The 17,924-nt window shown below is 39.3% G+C and overlaps 1 long non-coding RNA gene across 1 annotated transcript in view; it reads right to left on the bottom strand.

Annotated features, from left to right (window-relative positions):
* Nucleotides 1-4,468: 4,468 nt before the first annotated feature.
* LOC149134247 (uncharacterized) overlaps nt 4,469-17,924 on the bottom strand; it is a 29,770-nt gene continuing 16,314 nt past the window's right edge. The window contains exon 2 of the long non-coding RNA XR_016243244.1: nt 4,469-14,751. This is a non-coding gene — a long non-coding RNA (uncharacterized LOC149134247). The remainder of the gene's footprint in view (nt 14,752-17,924) is intronic.

Below are 17,924 nucleotides of genomic sequence, written 5' to 3'. Positions count from 1 at the left end.
GAAATGTCAGAAAAATTGCTGAATGGTATTTCTTCCAGCCTTTTATGTTCTGAGGTGAACTTTGCCTTTCATAAAATTAGTACCAGTTGATCGTTAGGGTCAATATAATCGATTACTCCCTTGTACCCATTATTAGGGTGTTGCTAATACTCAAGGTACTTATTTTATTGATCCGAAGGGTACTGATGGATATAGATGATCAATTATATCATTTCAAATCCCCTTTTATGTAAGTTTATGTCACCATGGCTAATTTAGAAATGACCACCATCAGGTGGCTAGCTGCCCTTCATCTTTTCAGGGTTGATATGATCGACCAGCTCCCTCCCCCAAAAATCTCAGACCTTGTACCTATGGCAGAGAACAAAGGGACAATGGAGGGGTGCAAGCTGGCAGGATTGTTAGCACACCAGACAATGCTTAGCAACATTCCTTCTGTGTTCAAATCCCACTGAGGTCAATTTAATATTTCTATAAGCATCATAGATTCTGTTAATGGAATTTGAACTTGGAACATATACAGTTGCCATCTGCCAAATTCACTCAAGGCTTTGGTTGGCCCAGCGTTATAACAGAATACATTTGTCCAAGGTTCCACAGAGTGGGACTGAACCTAGAACCAAGTGGTTGGGAAGCAAACTTCTTAACCACACAGCCACATTCACATTTTCACCATTCCAAGTGTAACCTCTAAAAGCACTTACAAACAATTACAGCGTTTATATTGCAAGTTCAAATCCCACCAAAGTCGGTTTTTGCTTTCGATCTTTCTGGGGTTAATAAAATGAAGCACTCAACTAATGCGATCAATTTAATATTTCCATAAGCATCATGGATGGATGCTGTTAATGGAATTATAACAAACAACTAAAACCAAGAACAAGACTTTTATCAATAAAAGACTTTATAATTCCACTAGTTTGTTTAACCTTTAGCATGCTTATGAAGATCATGTCACTGTATGAGTTTTCTCCCCTGTAGCTACAGTTACATTGTGTCACACTGAAAAGGGAGAGAACTCATACAGTGACATGATGCACCTACAGCATAGTAAAGGTTACTAGGAATGAAACATCTAAAGACAGCATTAATTCAAATTTTAGTGGAATTATGTTTCCATCAAATTTTTAGGGTGTGGAGTAAAATGGGAAGCTGTGGCACAAAAGCACTTATCAAAGAAACGGTTTAAGGAAGTGAAGTGAAATTATTCCATCTGGAAAGTGAAACATTGATCATTAGAAGCTCAACTCTGTATTAAAAGACTTTTGTGCATACACAAACAACTAACTTGAAAAGATTCATATGTAAACTGAATGTTAGCTTCTATCATCATCATCATCATAACATTTACTTTTCCATGCATGGGACAGAGTTTATGGAGGTGGATTATCTATGGCCGGATGCCCTTCCTGTCACCAAGCAAGGTAATGTTTCCCTATGGCCAGACATGGTCTTACAAAACACTGGAAAGGAACGACACTGTTCATATGACAGTGACTCTCATTTACTGCTACCACACAATGTCAAGAGAAGGAGACACTGACAATCCCAACACACACACACACACACATATATGTATACAACCATACACGATGGCCTTCCTTCAGTTTCCACATACCAACTCCACTAGCCCAAGGTGGCATGCAGTAGGACTGAACATGGAATGATATGTTTGGGAACCAAGGTTCGAAACGAGTCACATCTGTGATTAAGTTTATACTTGCACAAGATCCAATAATCAGAAAACAAAAGGCGGGTGGGGGAGGGAGACAGAGAGAGAGAGAGAATACTGTTATGTTGTGGTGGTAATGCTTTTATGAAGAAAATTAATTAAAAAATAAAACTAGGGAAATATGACAGCAGTCTTTGATTTCAGACACAAGAGTTACCTGGTTTAGAAGCCAAAACCACAACCTTTTATAATCTTAAGCGTTAAATAATCAAGACTTCACCAAGATGGCACATATATCTTATCGTTGTTTCAATCATTGGACTGCAGCCATGCAGCTGCACATTTTAAGATGTTTAAAAATTAAAGAAATCACCCCCCCCACACACACACACACTCCAGTACTCATTCCTTTTTTAAAGTTTGATACTTACTGTTTGTTCTCTTTTGCCAAACTCATACTTTAAGCGAATGTAAACAAACCAACACTGGTTGTCGAATGACATGAGGGTGGGGGATGGATAATGACAAATACAACACAAAAGTACACACACGCTTCCTCACAAGGCAATGGGTGGCCCAGGGCTATAACAGAAGACACTTCTTCAAGATGCTGTGCAATAGGAATGAACCTGAAACCACACAGTTGCAAAGCAAGTTTCTTAACCACATAGCCATGTCTGTGCCTATATGTAATATATAGTTTGAACTGCTTATTGTCTTACAATTAATGGGACAGCTTGTTGATGTATTTGTGATACACATGAATAGAGCATCATTGAGTCATCAGCTGCTGTTCTGTATTTCACAGCATCACTTGATGCTGTTCTGCTACTGCACGGCTTGCTAATGTAACACACTACACAGTGTGCATTCTCAGAAAACTTGAACTTGGCTTGTCTCCTAACCAATGCCAGTGCCCTAATGACTGCAATCCACCACCCTTCTTAATATCATCAAATGTATGTCTTATAAAACTATTCCGCACATACAATAACAGCCATACCAACAACCCAACATCAGCTGCCCCATGGATATCATTATGGTTTCAACACCTGGGCAGTACCATTCAATCCAGCAGTGTCAATCAACAGCACTAAAATAAATGTTGTTTGGGAACAAACACCTTAGATATCACCACATTCATTTGATCTTCTAGGAAGGATCAGACACTAACATTATTACACATGTATACACACAGGTGTGTGTGTCTAACACTAACATTATATACACATGTATACACACAGGTGTGTGTCTGTGCCTCATCACTGCTTGACAACAAAGAAACCACATTTACCCTGTGTACAAAAACAGTATCGGTAAATTAATAATTCTATAACTAACTCCTAAATTATCTAACTACATGCCAACCAAGCCTTTCTAATATAGGTACAAGGCCTGAAATTTTGGGGGAAGTTGAATAAACTGATCCCAGCGCTCAACTGGCATTTATTTCATTGACCCTGACAGGACGAAAGGCAAAAGTCAACATTGGTGGAATTTGAACTCACAAGGTAGAGATGGATGAAATACTATCCAGTATTTTGTCCGGCATGCTAACCACATGGTTCCAGGTTCAGTCCCACTGTGTGGCACCTTGGGCAAGAGTTTTCTACAATAGCCTTGGGCCGACCAAAGCATTGTATATTTGGGGTTAGTTGATTGAATTCTTATTTCTTTATTGCCCACATGGGGCTAAACATAGAGGGGGAAAACAAGGACAGACAAAGGGATTAAGGCAATTACATCGACCCCAGTGCGTAACTGGCACTTATTGACCGTGAAAGGATGAAAGGCTAAGTCAACCTCAGTGGAATTTGAACTCAGGACGTAGCAGCAGACAAAATACTTTTAAGTATTTTGCCCGGCGTTCTAACGTTTCTGCCAGCTTGTCACCTTAGTTGATTGAATTCTACTCAACCCCAAGACTTGACTGGTACATTATTTCACTGATCCCAGAAAGGTGTGATTTGAACTCAAAATGTAAAGGATTGGAACAAGACATCACAAAACACTGAGCCAATTTTGTCATCTTGTACCCTACTCAGTAAAGGGGTTAAACACTTCAAAAAGGGTCCAGGTTCAGATTTATTAGAATGAGGATTTTAAAGCTGTAATGTTCAGTTAAAGTTTTGAGTCTTGAACGGTTCAATTCAAAAAGGGAAATTGAAACAGAATCCTAAAACCCTGCAGGATTAGAGGTTACCTTGTGCCTGATACAGCCATGCAATGGATGTATTGATGTCCATCACAAACTAAACACTGGAGTCTGACAACCTTTACATTGTAAAGCAAAGTCCTACCTAAGTCCAAATACAGAACATATACACACAGGTGTGTGTGTGTTTGTGCCTCATCACCACTTGACAACTGGTGTTGGTGTGTTTATGTCCTTGTAACATAGTGGTTCAGCAAAAGAGGTTGATAGAATACCAGGCTAAAAAAACAACGATCACTTCCACAATAAGTGTGGCTGTGTAGTAAGAAGCTTACTTCCCAACCACATGGTTCCAGGTTCAGTCCCACTGAGAGGATTTGGGAGGCATAAACTGAAAGAAGCCTGTCGTATATATACACGCACATGTATATATTTGTGTGTTTGTCTCCCAACCATTGCTTGACAACCGATCTTGGTGTGTTTACGTCTCCATAACTTAGTGGTTTGGCAGAAGAGACCGATAGAATAAGTACCAGGCTTTACAATAATATAAGTCCAGGGGTCAATTTCTTCGACTAAAAGGCATGGCCACAATCAAAATGACTGAAACAAGTAAAAAAGTAATACACAAAATAATTAAATTTTTTTTTATACAATTCCGAATAATATTTAATCACAAAAAATACAGCAGAATTTCTTTGTCTTTGGGGGTCCAGTAGAAGAAAATAGGAATCAAAGGGATCCATAGGCAAAAAATGGTTGAGAACCATTGCCATATATACTCTCTAATCTCTCTCTCTCATTAGTTCTCCATTACTAACATCAGAATGACTGTGTCATGTACACTCCTTTAATATAACTCTCTATAAGCTGTGCTCTTCTCACCCACCTTAATCCCTATTTATGGTAGGCCCTATAATTTTACACTCTCACCATAATGTTTCCATCTCAACATAATCCCTGCATCCAATAATAACCGAGTACCACATACATTATATAACCTACCCTAATAGTGTCAATCATAGATCTTCACCATCGTCATTTAATGCCCATGTTCCATGCTGGCATGGATTGAACAGTCTGACAGGACCTGATGGGCCCAAGGACTGCATCCTGCTCCAGTCTCTACCTTGGTAGGGTTTCTATGACCGGTTGTCTTTCCTAACACCAACCACTTTACAACATGTACAGGGTGGTATTTTCATGCCATGAGCACTAAAGAGGGTACCATACAACCAGAGACCACATACAGACTTGTATTCCCACTGAATACTCTGAACATGAACCCAACGCCTCAACAACAAATGATGGCTATGGTGCTACACGCTTGTTCTGCCAGTGGAGCCGTTGTCGAATTTGTGAGCTGGAATGTTAGGGCTGACTATCAGATATGGTGAGCATTTGTGAGTGAACTCATTGGTCAGAGCTGGTTTAATTGGCCCCAGGTGAATGCTGCCACAAGTACTACAAACTCTAAGATGGCAACTCTATACAAGGAGATGAGAAGTAAAGTGGGATAAAGTGTGAGAGAAAAGGGCCAGAGCAGAACAGGTTGCTTCCTGTAAAGGTGCTACACAGCCACCCACATTTTCGAAGAGAGAGTGATTCATCATCAATGTCGTTTAACGTCCACTTTCCATGCTGGCATGGGTTGGACGGTTTGACTGGGGGCTTACAAAAGATAATTCCTCAGTAATGGTAACGAGACTGTCGCATACATCCTCTAATCTAACTCACCACCGACCTTAATAATACTTACATATTCTTTTACTGCTTTCACTCGGTGGATGGCCGGCCAACATGCTGGAGAATTGCCTTCAATGATTTTAGTCAACCATAGCAGCCTTAGTACTTATTTGCAGTGTGGCACCACCTTTTTAATCTATTTCTATTTGTTGAAGAGCTAGGTTATGGGACTTGTTTTTGACTACAACCTCATACATCTCTTTAGGATCAGCAGATACTTTAGTCCCTAACAATTACTCTACAAAACTTAGGTGAGGCCTACATTGGAACAGTGCTCTCATGATACTGCACATAGCCATTCTAGATCACATCTACAAAAGAACTATTTGACTAAAGACATTCACAAGTAAACTGTCTCCAACTCCCACTCTCTGCTTTTTCTACTGTTACTATAATGGCTTCTGCTTCTCAGAACTAGCTGGACTCATGTCACCTCCACTCCCACCAGGCTCCACACAAATCTTTCCTTCCCAGGGGCCCTCTAGAATCCCCTACCTCATATCTTTCCAGTAGATCTTGACTTACATTAATGGCTTTGATTCCCTCAGTTTAGGGGAACCTACTAAAGCCATTGGCACTATTCCATCCTCAAAGACAAATTATATATATTCTTTTACTTGTTCCAGTCATTTGACTGTGGCCATGCTGGAGTACTGCCTTAAAGGGTTTTAGTAAGAAATCAACTCCAAGACTTATTCTTTGTAAGCCTAGTACTTATTCTATCGGTCTCTTTGCCAAACTGGTAAGCTACGGGGACATAAACACACCAGCATTGGTTGTCAAGCAATGGTGGTGGTGGTGGCGGGGACAAACAGACACATATAAATATATACATATATATATAATGGGCTTCTTTCAGTTTCTGTCTTCCAAATCCACTCACAAGGCTCTGGTTGGCCTGAGACTATAGTAGAAGATAGTTCCAAACAGTGAGATTGAACCCGAAACCATGTGGCTGGGAAGCATGCTTCTTACCACACAGCCACACCTGCGCCTATATATATATATACATATATATGTTTCAAGATAAATCTCACAGATGTTCTTGGATGCATCATCAGTGATGTTTCTGGGGTCTCAGAGGTTTTTGAAGCTTTCAATATCAGACCCTCTCACCCAGTTGACTCAGCCAGGGTTGATTAAGCCCCTGCTTGCATCCCATCAGCAGCAAACCACTGGTCTGCTTTCCTTTTTGCTGCACCAGTAACTCCAAACCCAGACAAAGCTTTGCAAAGCCCTGGCAGCCCATGTCAGTCACCTTGCAATGTTCATACAAGCGAACAATTTCAAAAAAATTCCACTCACAAGGCTTGACATACAGTGAGATTGAACCCTGAAACATGTGGTTATTAAGCAAATTTCTTAACCACATACACTCCATATTCTGTCTACCAAGTGTACCCTTAAACTTAACGCTGACATATAATTATGGTGCTACAAACACCTTACAACACTAGATGACTTGCGAACAAAAATGTAACAAAATAATTTGAAATCACAATACTTGCACAAACATGACACTAAGTAAGTTAGTGACATCAGTTTCTTCAAATATTTCAGCCTATGACAAGAAATCAAAGCCAATCTCCCTGAAATTACATCCATTCATCATAAAATGGAAAGAGCACATAAATAGCAATATAGTCTTATGTCTGCAATGAGACAGTGGATGGGCAGAATCATTAAACCCTTTAGCATTCAAATGTCAAATGTAATGCTTATTTATTCACGTGGTTTTGAATTAATCATACATTATCTAGCAGCTTTGAGATGTCGACGATGTGATTGTTTATTTTAAGAATGACAATGTAGGGTAGGTGCGAGAAGCTAGATCTGGCCAGCTTGAACATAAAACTGGTAGAATATTTGGGCTGGATATGGCCAGTTTAAATGCTAAAGGGTCAAAGCATTGGACAAAATTATTTGCAGTATTTGTTCCAGCTCTTTACATTCCGAGTTCAAATCTTGCCAAAGCTAACTTTGATGTTCACCACTTCTGAGGGGTGTCAATAGAATAACCGTCCAAAGTGACCTAGAGGTTAGGGTGTTTCACTCATGATTGCAAGATGGGTGATTTGGTTCCTGGACTGGGTGGTGCATCACGTTCTTGAGCACGACCCTCCATTCACATTGCTCCAGTCTACTCAACTGTAAATGAGTAACCTAGCAACAAACTGGCATTCCATTTGGGTGGAACGCTGTGATCTCAGTCACTTGGATACCATGGAAACCAGTCCTACGACTTGAGATAGAAATGTCCAGGGATTGATGATGAAGCTAGCGGATTAGTATAACTGTCAGAAAACTGGACAAAATGTTTTGTGGCAGCACATGAAGGGCATACGGCTGTAGAAAATCTGTCTCAATAAATTCCATGTGATCCATGCGTGCTTGGAAAAGTGGCCATTAAATGATGATGATTGAAAAACTCATGTAGGTCTCAAGATTTGCAGAGCTATCTAACCTACACCATCATGGAGAGAAAAGATATATAAAATACTGGGACACATGACAGATCTATAACCTAACTCAGGGGTTCTCATCCATGGATCCCTTTGATTAGCATTTTATTCTAGTGGGCCCTCATAGCCATTGTGTTTAAAAATTCATTTTATAGATACTTCTTTCAAAATTCCTATTTTGCTTTTCATCCATTAACTTGTGAAGGTTGAACTATGTAAAATGCTAGAGAAAGAAACCAAGCTGTTTCTTGCTATATATACCAAGCAAAAGTTTTTCAGGGGAACCTGAAATATTGTGGATCCTCAATTTACTCTTTTGTTTTGTGGACCCCCCGAAAATCTTATATGGACCGTGGTTGAGAACTATTGACCTAACTCATTACTCCGGTGCACCTAAAATGACCCTAAGACCCATAAATATCTATCTTATGCTGAATCTAATAAATCTTAAATCATCATCATCATCATCGTTTAACGTCCACTTTCCATGCTAGCATGGGTTGGACGATTTGACTGAGGACTGGTGAAACCGGATGGCTACACCAGGCTCCAGTCTGATTTGGCAGAGTTTCTACAGCTGGATGCCCTTCCTAACACCAACCACTCAGAGAGTGTAGTGGGTGCTTTTATGTGCCACCCGCACGAAGGCCAGTCCAGGGGCACTGGCAACGATCACGCTCGAAAATCCTATGAAGGCCAGTCAGGCGGTACTGGCAACGGCCCCTATACATATGAGGTCGAAGAGGGTGCAGTGCATTACATGTAATGTCATATACTCTTTTACTTGTTTCAGTTATTTGACTGTGGCCATGCTGGAGCACCACCCTTAGTCGAGCAAATTGACCCCAGGACTTATTCTTTGGAAGCCTAGTACTTATTCTATCGATCTGTTTTGCCGAACCGCTAAGTTACGGGGACGTAAACACACCAACATCGGTTGTCAAGCAATGCTAGGGGGACAAACACACACACACACATATATATATATATATATACACATATATACGACGGTCTTCCTTCAGTTTCCGTCTACCAAATCCACTCACAAGGCTTTGGGCGGCCTGAGGCTATAGTAGAAGACACTTGCCCAAGGTTCCACACAGTGGGACTGAACCATGTGGTTGGTAAGCAAGCTACTTACCACACAGCCACTCCTGCGCATATATATAAGTATTTAGTTTCATCCTTCTATACCCTGAGTTCAAATCCAACCAACTTTTGTGTTTTGCAATTATAAGGAAAAAAAAAAAGTTTACTGGACTCGGTAAATTAACTATATCTCCCTCCTACAAATTTGGGTTTTTTTTTGACACTTGCATCAATGTTAAGAAATTATCACCACCACCACTATTATTATTATTATTATTATTATTATTATTGCTCAATCGTTTGCAAGTCAGGCAAAATGCTTGGAAGAATTTCTTCAGTCTTTTACATTCTGAGTTCAAATTCTGCCATGGTTTGACTTTGCCTTTCATCTTTTTGGGGTCAATGAAATAAGTGCCAGTTGAACACTGGGGTCAATCTAATCGACTTACTCCCACCCACTGAAACTGCAGGCCTTGTGGCAAAATTTGAAACCACTAGTGATATTATTATTATTATTTAACAAACTTCCCCCTCCCCTCAAAAACTGCTGGCCCTGTACCAAAATTTTAAACAATTATTGTTATTATTAAATGTGGCAAAGTCAATGAGCTGGCAGAATCATTAACACGCGGGACAAAATGCTTCACGGTATTTTGTCAGTCGCTACATTGTGAGTTCAAATTCTGCCAAGGTCAACTCTGCCTTTCTTTTTTGGGGTTGATAAATTAAGTACTAGTTGCATACTGCAGGTCGATCTAATCAACTGCCCCACCCCCCCCAAAATTTCAGAGCCAGCAGAACCATAGGCATGCTGGATTAAAACTCAGCAGCATTTTGCCTGCATTTATGCTCTGAGTTCAAACCCTACCAAGGTCAACTTCGCCTTTCATCATTTCAGGGTCGCTAAAATTAGTACCAGTTAAGTACTAAGGTCGATGTAATTGACTAGCCCCTTTTATCCAAAAATTTGGGACTTGTACCAGTAGCAGAAACGGTTCCTATAATTATTGAAGTGTTGAGCTGGCAGAATTATTCTTTTCTACTCTAGGTACAAAGCCCGAAATTTTTGGGGATGGGGCCTGTCGATTAGATCGACCTCAGTACGCAACTGGTACTTAATCTATCAACCCCAAAAGGATGAAAGCAAAGTCGGCCTCGGAGGAATTTGAACTCAGAACGTAAATACAGATGAAATACCACCAAGTATTTAGTCTGGCGTGCTAACGTTTCTGCCTTAGCGGGCAGAATTATTAACATGTTGGGTAGAATGCAAAGAGGCATTTATATTGGCTCTTAATCTTCTAAGTTCAAATTCAATGAGCTCAACTTTGCCTTTCATCCTTCCAGGGATTAAGTACCAGTCAAATACTGGGGGTCAATGCTATCAACTTACCTCCTCCCTAAAAATTGCTGGACTTGTGCCAAAATTCAAACCCCTTATTATCATCATAATTATTCACAGCAAAAGCTGGCAGAACCATTAAAGCATCAGACAAATGCTTAGAGGTATTTTTTCCTGCTCTTTGTTCTGAGTTCAAATCCATAGTTAACTTGGCCTTTTTATCCCCTCAGAGTTGATAAAATAAGTACTGAGTACTGGGGTAAATGTAATCAACCCACCCCCCTTGCCCGAAAATTACTAGTCTTGTGCCAAGATCTGAAACCATTTAAGACAGTGAACTAACAAAAATTGTTAGCATGCAGGATAAAATGCTTAGCGACATTTGGCCTGTCTTTAAGTTCCGAGTTCAAATTCTGCCGTCAACCTTTGCCTTTCATCTATTCAGGACCCATGAAATAATACCAGTCAAGCACTGGGAGTTGACGTAATCAACTAGCCACCCTCCCACCAAATTTCAAACTTTGTGCTTATAGTAGAAAGAATTATTTTGAAGGGCTTTGAGCTGGCAGAATCACAAGGTCCATTGGACAAAATGTCAAGTGGCACTTTGGGTTCTTTGTGTCCCAAGTTCAACACTTTCATCCTTTTGAAGTCAATAAATTAAATTACCAGTCAAGGACTGAGGTTTATGTAATTGACTAGTCCCTCTCCCAAATTCCAGGTCTTATACCTTCATTAGAAACAGCTATTATTATTATTATTATTATTATTATTATTATTAAAGGTGGTGAGCTAGCAGAATTATTACCATGCTGGGCAAAATGCTTAGCAGCACTTCGTCCACCTTCAAATTCTGTTGAGATCAACTTTACATGACCCCAAAAGGATGAAAGGCAATCAATTTATTTCCTCCCCTAAAACTGCAGGCCTTATGCCAAAATTTCAAATCATTACTATTATTATTATTATCATTATCAAGGCGGTGAGCTAGCAGAATCGTTAGCTCATCGGGCAAACTGCTTAGCAGCATTTTGTCTGTCTGTATGTTCTGAGTTCAAATTCCACCGAGGTTGACTAAACCTTTCATCCTTTTGGGGTTGATAAAATGAATACCAGCTGAGTGCTGGGGTCGACGTAATCAACTTACCCACTTCCCCAAAATTTCAGGCCTTGTGCCTTCAGTAGAAAGGATTATTATTATTATTATTATTATTATTAAGGTGGTGAACTGGCAGAATTGTTAGAACATCAGACAAAATGCTTTGCCGTATAAGTTCCCAGTTTTAACATTCAGAGTTCAAATCCTACTGAGGCCAACCATGCAGCTGACCGCAGGACTAGTTTTCTCTTACCTTAGTGATTAATGATTCAATTTTGATTTCAAATTCCATTGAGGTAAACTTCAAAATATTTCTACCTCTTTCAAGGTTGATGAAATGAGAACCAGTTACTTTATTGAGGGGTGTGGTATGCGAACCAATAGGCTTAACCTTTCCGTTACTGTATTTATTTTGAGATGCTCTCTGTTTCTTTCAATTGATTTTAAATAACATTAGTAAAATAATTTTGTCATTGTAAAGCTGGTGTTTGGAACATAAATTAACACCAACTTCTCATAGAAAGTTTTAACTAAGACCACTTTAAAGCATGAAGTTTCTATTACAAAACCAAGGACGGCCTCCTTTCAGGTTGGTATCAAAAGGGTTAAAGATGTTAGGAGACTGTATTTCTGAGGGATTTGACTGGTATATTAAGGTAACCTGAACTGCTATATCAACTCTTACAGTGTATACTATCTGAATATATTTGGTTCTGCGCATGTGTATTTGAGACATGGGAACTTAGGAACCAAGTTAACCCCTTTCTGATAATGGGGTACTTTGCAGAATTCTCCACATCATTTGATATAGTACATATATATTTTTACTGGCCAATAGAAAGAGGTTGTGCAAATTGATTTGCATATGATTAGCATCTTTCATCACCAGTGAAAATTTGAATCAGCAAGGGTTAAGACAACTTAAACAGTTATATTGTCACACAACTCCATAATTGGTTGATGCAGGTGATCCTATTTTGAAAACAAGATAATGCTGAAGAAGATTTGGCCACACTAGAGAACAGATGAATAAATTATATAGGTACCTAGTTGCTGAAATGCAGCAGAGAGAGATTCATCTACTAGACTGAGCAACTACGTATACAAAAATTTGCAGAGCTATCTAACCTACAATATCACGGGTTAAAAGGATGAGTAAGATACTGACACAGGTAAAGTTAGATTATAAGTTTATCTCTGTCCCTGTGCACCAGAGTTGGAATATTATACAATGGTACCACTTTTTCAAAAGACCACAGGCCCTGCTCCCAGCTAATCTTTGCCGACTGGTCATAGCCTTCGGGGATAGGGTTAACAGATACTGACCTTTTATATTTGAAGAAGTCATTCATCAGCTTTTACAAGGCTTTGTGCACCTAGAACTGTAGAAACAACAAAGTTTTTATCTGTGTCATCCCTTCCCCGACTCCAACACATGGATTTTACAATGTTAAGTGGTAATAGCTTCTGAATGTCAGAAGATAGTGCAGCTGGTCGTATATATGTAGTGGGTAAGTGAATTGGAAGTGATGAGTTTTTGTTCTGTTCCAGTTTACAAAGAGAAAATACAGAAACGTTTGTTGTACAGGGAAAGAATGACAAGACTGGTAATTGACATTGTCCTAGCAGTAAATAAATACAAAGTAAAAAAGAAAAAAAAAACAGTAACAACAACAACAGTAAAAAACATGAAATCAGGAGCTACAAAAATCTGTGACCCAAGATATTCAAAGATACTGTTTGACTGGATGAAGAAATGAAAATAGAGACAAGATGGGCAACATTTAGACTTAACCGATATCTTCAAATCAATAAAGCTATTTTCAGTGGGAGAGAAAAATGCAATATTCTACAGTGAAGAAGTACTTCCAAAAATACTGTCTGATGTGAGAGTCTGGGCACACTCAAGAAAAAGATGAAAAAAAAATCTCTATGGTTTCGTACCTATTGTAAAAACTTCAGGTTGTCATGGATATGTGATAAAATGAAAACATATCCAGTCTTGTTAATGTGGAGGGAAACTCTACTGAACGAACTTTGCCTAACACAGGGAAACATCATTGCCTACCATACTCTAACAACTGCTCTCTCAGCTGATTCATACCAGTGAGAAAGGGACATCAGTTTCCCTTTAAAGACACAAAGAAACACAAATGTAACAAAATCAGGACAGCAACACTAAAGCCCAGTTATTACCTGTCTGTACATACACCTTACTATTGTCGTCAGAGACCTTTCAGCTCTAGTGAACTACAGATTAACACCTAGAAGTATTTTGTATTCAGGATAAAATAGCTAATCTAGTGAAGTAAATATTGGTTTCAGATTCTGGCACAATGCTAGCCATTTTAGGGGAGGGGATAAGTTGATTACATTGACCCCAATGCACAACTGGTACTTTTCTAATTGACCCTGAAAGGATGAAAGGCAAAGTCGACCTTGGTGGAATTTGAACTCGGAATGTAAAGATGGATGAAATGCTGCTAAGCATTTCACCTGCTGTGCTAATGATTCTGCCAGTTTGCCATCTTTAACCCTTTCATTACCAACCCGGCTGAAACCGCCCCTGGCTCTGTAGTACAAATGTCTTGTTTTCATAAGTTCTGAATTAAAATCTTCCACCAAACCTTAGTCACAATTTATGTTCCTAACACTAGCTGAATGATAACTAAGGTATTTTACTAAATTCTTTATTATATTTAAAATCAATTGAAAGAAACACAGAGCATCTCAACAGAAATACAGTAACGAAAGGGTTAATGAAGTAAATATTAATAAGACACAATGGTTGCTGAACTATTGACCTTGTGGTCTTAAGTTCATATTTTTAGCAGTCATAACCACGGATGAGGCAGAAACTGACAAGTCCAGTTCCAAGTGATGGGAGACCATCGTCCAACTTTAAAAGCATATTCCTCTCACAAATAACTCAATTCATCTCACTCATACAAGCACACAAAATGGATGTAAATCAGTAAAAGAAAAACATGTCAACTGAATGAGGTTTCTAATCCACAACCGCTTCACTGAACAAAAGGCATGCAAATATTTTGTCTACAACACACAAAGCACGTCCTTACATCCTTAAACTGAACTGAACACTCACTAAACACACAATTATATGTAGCAAAAGTCATCAGTGGAGGGCATGGTCACCAGAAGAGATACTTCCTACAGAATTTGATCCTTGAGAGAAAAAAAAAAAATGATTATCAGTGTAAATATAAAGTTGTGCAGGTAATACTGTTATTTTATGATAGGCAAGTCAGAGACAGGATGGCCATCCAACTGAAAACAGCATGCTTCAAATAATTCATACACAGAAGAAGAAACAAATTTGTAAATAATAATTGTAATAATAATAATGATGATGATGATGATGATGCTGATTTTACGATTTAGTGCGACCATGAGATAGAGAATAGGAAGCCAGACATAGTCTTAATTGAGAAAGAAAACAAACTATGCTGGATTATAGATATAGCATGCCCAGCTGACAAGGTATGCGATAAGGAAGAAAGAAAAGTCGATAGCTATGACAGGTTAGCTTGGGAGGTTAAGCAGTTGTGGTCGATGAAAAAAGTAGCAGTAGTATCAATAATTGTCGGAGCCCAGGGAGCAGTGAGCAAAAATCTCAAGAAGTACGTGGAACAAATGGGACTGCAATAAGGGTGGAGCACTTGCAGAAAACAGCACTGCTTGGAACCACTCGAATACTCCGGAAGGTGCTTGAAAAATAAGAGGTGTTACCTTAGTTCACTGGTAGTGAACAGCTGACACTGTAGTACATCTCCAGTGTTAGAAGCTGTGCAAAGGCAATAATAATAATAATCACGGTTTCTAGCATTGGCACAAAGCTACATACTTTGTGAGATGGGCACAGTTGATTAAATTGAGAGAGAGTGAGAGAGAAGGGGAAAGAGATATTATGCAGAGAAGAGAGAGAGGAAGAAAAGACAAATGTAAATAGAAAGGGAAAAGACTAAAAACGGAGCAAGACTGAATGAGCCAGAGTGGATAGAAGAAAATAGAAGGGGAAATTATGAACGAGCAGTCAGCAGGTTATGGAGAGGCTGTGTGGTAAGAAGTTTGCTTACCAACCACATGGCTCCGGGTTCAGTCCCACTGCGTAGTACCTTGGGCAAGTGTCTTCTGCTATAGCCTCGGGCCGACCAAAGCCTCGTGAGTGGATTTGATAGATGGAAATTGAAAGAAACCTGTCATATATGTGTGTGTGTGCATGTTTTGTTCCTCCACCATCACTTGACAACTGATGCTGGTGTGTTTACATCCCTGTAACTTAGCAGTTCAGCAAAAGAGACCGATAGAATAAGTACTAGGCTTACAAAGAATAAGTCTAGGGGTCAATTTGCTCAACTAAATGCAGTGTGATACTTTAACTTGAACTTGAGTGATATTTTATCTTATCAACCTTGAAAGAGCAAAAGACAGATGATCCTCATGGGAATTGAACTCGGAATGTAAAGAGCCAGAATGAATACAAGAAAGCATTGTTCTGACACCCTAACAATTCTGCTAACTCACAACCATTATTATTCTTATACTACTACTACTACTACTAATAATAATAATAATCCTTTATAGAATAGGCACAAGGCCTGAAATTTCAAGGAGGGGACTAATCAATTACATTGACCCCAGTGTATAACTGGTACTTATTTCATCAACCCCGAAAAGATGAAAGCAAAGTTGACCTCAGTGGAATTTGAACACAGAATTTAAAGACGGACAAAATACTGCCAGGTATTTTGCCATGCGTGCTAACGATTCTGCCTGCTTGCCACCTTACTACTATTACTACTACTACTACTACTAATAATAATAATGATTTAAAATTTTGGCAAAAGGCCTACATGTTCAGGCATAAGTCGATTACATCAACTCCAGTCTTCAACTGCTACTTATTTTATCGACCCTGAAAGGATGAAAGATAGAGTAGACCTCAGCAGCATTTAATAATAATAATAATAATTTTTGATTTAGATACAAGGTCAGTGATTTTTAGTAGAGGGGCTAGTCAGTTACGTCAACCCCAAAAGGACGAAAGTTCAAGTCCAGCTAAACCAGCAGATTGGCCCCTCACATAACCACTTGTATCTCAGGCTCAAGTGAGAGTAGGTTTTATTGTAGCACTCCACTTTTTGTACTTGGAGCCACATTAGAGAGTGAAAGGTATGCACTAAAGTCTATTTTCACCTCTGATCTAGCCCTTACCCTAAACAGTTGAGCAAAGAGCAACTGGAAAGCTGTATGTATTTGCTTGGGACCGAGTCTAGATCTGTCAAAAATTCAATTGCAGCTTTGTTACTATGTTACGCTTCTATTACCTGGACCAATTGAATAGGTTTCACCTCTTCATGTCTTAGAGCACACAACGTAGCACTGATAAAGCACCCTCTGTTTCGTGTGAAAGAAATGGTATGAAGACCTTGAGGAAACATGAACAACAATTACAATAAAGATTTTCCAGACAAAAGTAGTTCTGAAGGAAAAGGGTAGAAAACAAAGACTAGCAGAGGATCTGAGAGGCTGAGATTGGAACTGTTAGTAAGGTCCAGAGAATAGAAGATAGTGTCAAGTACTGAAGACTGCAGTAGAGGTAACAGATTAGTGGGGATCACCACCTATACGATCCCTTTGTACTTAATGACCTCTTTCACCAGACCACTTTGGGATAACAGTTGTAAGAAGAGTTAAATAGGCAATTTGGGTTGGTCTTTCTGTTAAATCTGCTTAGAGGAACGCAGCAATTGCGAGTGGGGGGAGCTCTGATATGATGTATGAAAGCTTTACAGTTCATCTCCATCACCATCATTGTGCTACTTTAAAAAAGCCAAGCAGGTTACCACAGTGATGCTATTATGACCATGATTCAGTCACTAGGTTACCATGGCAATATTAGCACTTATGATCTAGTTCACTTAATTACAATGTGACAGGTGTTAATCAAGTGCACTGGTGCAGCCATTTCATTGACTTACATTTCTGGGACCAACTCTGGCCAGAGGTGATTTGCTTGTCAGCTTTCTGAGGTTGATGAAATAAGCACCAGGTGACTTGATGCAACCAATAAACTTGTGACATTCCTTATATGGAAATTATCATTTCGTCTAGCCACCTACCTTTGACAGGGACAAACGGGCAGTGTTTATCTGTTTGGTAGCCTTAGCAAAAGAGGTTGTGTGGTGGACCAGATTGAAAGAGCTGAAGACAGTCACATTTCTCACTGGCCAAGCCTACATCAGTTTTTCAAGTTTCACTTAAAAAGTGAGAGTAAAAAGGAAAGTGTTGCTTTCCAGCAAAATCATTGAAAAGTGGGGTAATGTGGCATGGATGGT

The sequence above is a fragment of the Octopus bimaculoides genome, chromosome 9, assembly GCF_046866305.1.
Source record: "Octopus bimaculoides isolate indiv1 chromosome 9, ASM4686630v1, whole genome shotgun sequence".
NCBI lineage: Eukaryota > Metazoa > Mollusca > Cephalopoda > Octopoda > Octopodidae > Octopus > Octopus bimaculoides.
The sequence above is the reverse complement of the archived record's forward strand: the minus strand, read 5'-3'. Positions and strand labels throughout refer to the sequence as shown.